Below are 5,884 nucleotides of genomic sequence, written 5' to 3'. Positions count from 1 at the left end.
TCTGAGGGTGGGGGAGGACAAAGGTGAGGGGAGATCTCATTGGAGTAGACATTGCGGAGCTGAAATGGGGCACAGTGCGTCAAGTCAGTTCAGAAGAGTTTTGCCTGATGGGTTGGGAGGAAAATGAGTTGGGTTTTCAGCTCCCAGGATCCATGTTCAAAGGAGACACAGCTGTACTGAGAGACTAAGGGTTGCGTCATCTTTACTTTCTACTTTTTTCATGATTATCCTTAAAGCCTAAATGTGTGAAATATGGCAACTCTCTTCATTCACATTGTGGGTCTGGATAGTATATGTCTAATCTAGTCCCACCACCCCCCACCCTTTTTGGTTTTATTCCCCTTTTGATGGCCAGGGAGCTTAGAGTCCAGTTGGAGTTGAAATACCAAAAAATGGGGGCGCCTGGGTGGCTCAGTGGGTTAAGGCTTCTGCCTTCAGCCCGGTCATGATCCTGGGGTCCTGGGATCGAGCCCCGAATTGGGCTCTCTGCTCAGCAGGGAGCCTGCTTCCCTCTCTCTCTCTGCCTGCCTCTCTGCCCACTCGTGATCTCTGTTAAGTAAGTAAATAAAATCTTAAAAAAAAAAAAAGAAATACAAAAAAATGGTGCAGAACCCAGATGCATTTCCTTTTGGTCTTCATTTCTTATCTCTCCTGGCTTCATCTTTTAATTACATTTTCCATTTTTATTGTATTGTGTACCTTTTCAGAATCTGCCTCAAGTCCTTTGTAGAATGAATAAAAATGCTTGTGTGGTGGGGCATTTGGCTGACTGAGCTGAGGGTCTAGATGCTTTTACTGTGAGCAGTACCTCCCTCTCTCCTGTCTCCTCCTGGGTCCTGGAGCTTTTGTTATGGGAAGAAGGGAAACAGAAGGGACAGATTGGCATTGTTTTCCATGTAGCCCTCTGTGCTGTGTCTGAGGTCCTCTGATCAGAGGGACAGAAACTGACAGCTGTTTTTCAGGGGAGGCTTGGGCTATCCCAGGCAAGGTGTGGTGGCCAGGAGTTGTCACAACTGTCACGGGGACTTAATATGGCTCTGGAGACAAGCAAAGCTGCTTCAGGGCCTGGGGAACAACTGATGACCCAGGGCTATCGAGCGTGCCATTCTCCCAGGCTCTGCCGGGAATCTTGCTATTCGGTCTTCTCAGGCAGCTCAACAGATTGGAAGCTTTGGGGGCATCTGGAATAATCTGTTGGCTTCAAACAGTGGTGAAGCTTCCCTCGGCCTCTGGCACATTGGTGCCAGAGCAGACATGAAAGAGCTTGGAGGACTCTAATTGTTAAATGCAGATGGCCACAACGTGAACACTCCTCAAGTTGACTAGAGACCACTTTGAGAATGGTTAATTTCTGCAAACTGTCCACGTAAATGGGGCACAAGTGTTGTCATTTGTGTATCAAAGAAAGTAGGACGACTTTCTCAGGATCTGCCAGCATCAGAAACCTACATCTCCTTTAATCCAGCATTTCTGCTTCTTGGAATCTGTTGTACAGAAGCGTTGAGGTACGTGTGGAATGACATATGTTCCGGGTGTTTATTACGGCATTGTTAGTAGTAGCGAAGAAGTGCGGCCGCCTGAATGTCCATCAGGGAGGGGGTTGCTCAATCATAGTCGAGTGCCATGTAGTTCCTAAAAAGAGGAGAGACGTTTGGGTGTGCTCACATGGAGCTAATCTCCCAAATGTACCAGGTGTATTAAGCTATTGATCTATCTTTATATACATAGAACTATATCTAATATGTACGTAATTATATACAATTACACATGGAGCTCTGTATAAGTAAATATATGTGTAGATGTGTATATATATATGTGTGTGTGTGTGTGTGCATACAAACAGTATGTGTATGACCTTATTGATATACACTAAATATGCCCCCCAAAGAGAGGCAGCTGGGTTTAACTGATGCGGGAAACAAAGGCAAAAGAAAAACAATTAAATGTCCTTACTACTGACAGCCCGCTGACAAGTCCTTGAAACAGAGTTACCTTCCTCTAGGAGTTCTGCTGCCTTGATGTTAATACTTTGCCAAGGGCAAAAGGCAATCTTAGCCTGAACCCCCACCCTCACCCCCAGGATCCTGTAAGTCTAGTATAAGAATTCCTTTGGAAACTTCCTTTATCTCTACCCGTCCCCCAAGATCTATGTTGGCAATCATCCCCACGCATATGACCCAAGGATATACATCTGAGGGGTCTCATGACTGAGTTTTTACTAAATAATAATAAATGACCTTTTCAGAACAATAGCTAGCCCACTCAGGGTCCTGGAAACCTTGTTTTCAAAATACCTTGGAGGTTTGTTCTGTCCCCAACCCCCTCCCGACTTGGAAGCATAATCAGCCACTCCTCAGGCCCCCGGTGCAGCCCTCTCTGGCCACAGGTCCAATCCCTGTGCTTCAAGAAAACCACCTTTTTGCACCACAAAATTCTCAGTTCTTTCTGGGCCACCAGCTCTGAACCCCAGCATCTTTCCTACATCATTAACTAGCTGATCATAAAAAGCCATTGTCTTTGGTTAAGGTCATAATCAAAATGTTCAACTACCCATAGGGTATAGACACTAACTCACCAGAATGGATGTTGGGGTGCGTACTGGAGAACCAACCCTTACTGTGCCAGCTGTTAGCCTTTTAGTTCTTAGATCAGGGTGGAAGAGGGGTCTGGGAAGTCCCAAGAGTGACTGTTGACTAACATATATGGAAGGCTTTCAATATTTTAACCACTGGTATGACCACAACAATGCTCCTGGTTAAAGATCAGCCTTGCCAGTGGAAATCACATTTTAGAATTCTGTTAAAAATATGGTAGACTTCCTATACCCTTATCTGTGGTGTCAGACCATGGAGTGGGCTCCGTAGAGCCGAAGTGTCTGTGAGTTTCCTGGCCCAGCTGTGGATTTGCTGCTCTGGGAACCAAATCCCTGCCCTGGACATGGCCTGCAAGTACCGCTGTAGATCACAGTTTTGAAGAGAACTAACCCAATCCTGCAGAAAACTTGGTATAATTAGTTGTTAATAACCAGAGCCCAGGTTCCCCATGGTGCAAATTGTTTCCGTATTGATCTCCACCTGCATTGTCAGCACTCTGGAAAGATTGAACTTTAAGTGCTTAATTCAGCCCCATTCAACCGATAATTTTGGTTTTGTCCTCCAAACAAAAGCACCGCTGTTTGTTCTTCTTTTTTCCTCCCACAAATAATAAAATCAATCAATTTCTCCCCCTTCCCATGCCCAAACCTAGTCTGCTCCTGTAATCAATACATTTCGAAATGTCAATGTATTCCTCTGTGAGGAGCTGGGGAGGGCCCGAGACAGGAGGGGAGGGTACCGGAGCTGATGGGAAGACGGCTTTAGCATCTCCAGACGAACCGCTCCTTCTTTAAATCTGCTCACGGCAAATCCTCACCTGTGTCAGATCTCTGGGCCTCCTTCTCTGGGTGTGTGGTGTTGGAAATGGCCTTCTGGCTATCCAACGCTTTCACATTTGCTTCACAACCTCAAAAGCATACTGGTAAGCTTTTGGCTTTTTGCATTTATTAAGTAAACAGTGTTAGGTTTACTCTCCCAGATCACTCACCCTGAGTCCCAACTTTATCCATGAAGCTCGTGTTGGTGGGAGGCTATGGAGGAAAGAGGAGAGAAAAGATGAGGGGAGATTTCCATTGGCTCGCTGAACTAGCCAACCAGAGGTCCACTCTTCCGATTTAAGAATTTACTAATGTTCCTGAATAATGAGAGTTTGGATAAGTTGTCAGAGGTCATTGTCAGAGGGAAGAGGCAGTCACATGGGGGTATCTACCGTGTGCCAGTAATTTTATAAATAGTATTTTAATTATCACAGTAAATCCTTCTGCATCCCAGAGATGATGAAACAAATGGAGACCAGGTGAACTGCCTCGAGGTCATGTAGAAGGTAAATGACAGAACCACATTAGGAACTATACCATTCTGACTCTAAAACGTGTGTGTGTGTGTGTGTGTGTGTGTGTGTGTGTGCACGCACGCATGTGTGATCTCTCTGTGCCTCATTTGCCTCATCCAAAAAGAGAACAAAAATAGTACCTCCTTGTGGAATGGTTACAAGGATTAAATGAGCTATGCTTACAAAGTGTTTAGTCATGGTAAGCACTTAAAATAGTTGGCATTGTTATTATCAGTATTATTATTCCCCTGATATGCATAAAGCATTTGCTTTCAGAGATTTCTGGTTTGCTTAGTTACAGAAACTTTTACACATCTTTTATCCTTAAAAACATGAGTATCATTGGAAATAAGAAAGATAGGATCTCTATCCTAAAGAGATGACCGTCTGGTTTTGGGGAATTAGCGAAAGCATAAAAAAGAGCAAATTACAATACTGGGTCATGCTCCTTACATAAGGAACATGCTGGAAGGAATATAGGAACGAGACCTTATACAGCCTGGGGAGTAGAAATCAGCAAAGGCCTCTGGGGGGATTTGAACTCATGGAAAGATGATGATGAGGGTGAGCTGAGCAGCCAAGGAGTGGGAGGGACACACACAAAGAACCGCGTGGCCGAAGACATGGAGGTAGGGAGACTTTTGGGGGACTTGCAGGTAAGCAGTGGCATGTCACGGGAAGGGATTTGCTGAGAAATGGCCGCAGATAGGTCTGGGTAGGTAGGCAGGGCTAGATCAGGATGGGCCTTCCAGGCTGAGGAGCAGAGATTTTATTTTGGAGGTTTTCTGAATCCTTGAAGGTTTTTAAACAGGAAATTGGCAGATTCACAATCATGTTTTGGAGGATGACTCTGGGCAGCATGTGGGGCTCTACTGGGTGAGACTGGAGGCAGTGAGACCACACGGAGGCGCTGTAGTGTTCGAGAGAAGCTCCGCTGAGCACTGAGTGTGAGTGAGTCAGAATCAGCTGGGAATGAAAAAAAAAAAAAATTGAATGTGAAACAACAAAAAATAAATTAAAAAGGTCATGGCTATCAGACACATGAAAAAATGTTCATCATCACTAGCCATCAGGGAGATTCAAATTAAAACCACACTGGGGCGCCTGGGTGGTTCAGTGGTTTGGGCTGCTGCCTTCAGCTCAGGTCATGATCTCAGGGTCCTGGGATCGAGCCCCGCATTGGGCTCTCTGCTCCGCAGGAAGCCTGCTTCCCTCTCTCTCTCTCTCTCTCTGCCTGCCTCTCTGCCTACTTGTGATCTCTGTCTGTCAAATAAATAAATAAAATCTTAAAAAAAAAAACAAAAAAACAAAAAACCACACTGAGATACCACCTTCCACCAGTTAGAATGGCCAAAATTAGCAAGACAGGAAACAACATGTGTTGGAGGGGATGTGGAGAAAGGGGAACCCTCTTACACTGTTGGTGGGAATGCAAGTTGGTGCAGCCACTTTGGAAAACAGTGTGGAGATTCCCCCAAGAAATTAAAAATAGAGCTTCCTTATGACCCTGCAATTGCATTACTGGGTATTTACCCCAAAGATACAGATGTAGTGAAAAGAAGGGCCTTCTGTACCCCAATGTTTATAGCAGCAATGGTCACGGTCGCCAAACAGTGGAAAGAACCAAGATGCCTTTCAAAGGACGAATGGATAAGGAAGATGTGGTCCATATACTCCATAATACTATGGAGTATTATGCCTCCATCAGAAAGGATGAATACCGATCTTTTGTAGCAACATGGACGGGACTGGAAGAGATTATGCTCAGTGAAATAAGTCAAGCAGAGAGAGTCAATTTTCATATGGTTTCACTTATTTGTGGAGCATAACAAATAGCATGGAGGACAAGGGGAGATGGAGAGGAGAAGGGAGTTGAGGGAAATTGGAAGGGGAGGTGAACCATGAGAGACTATGGACTCTGAAAAACAATCTGAGGGTTTTGAAGGGGCGGGGGGTG

Source organism: Mustela nivalis, assembly GCF_964662115.1.
Source record: "Mustela nivalis genome assembly, chromosome: 19".
NCBI lineage: Eukaryota > Metazoa > Chordata > Mammalia > Carnivora > Mustelidae > Mustela > Mustela nivalis.
Note: the sequence above shows the minus strand (reverse complement) of the source record.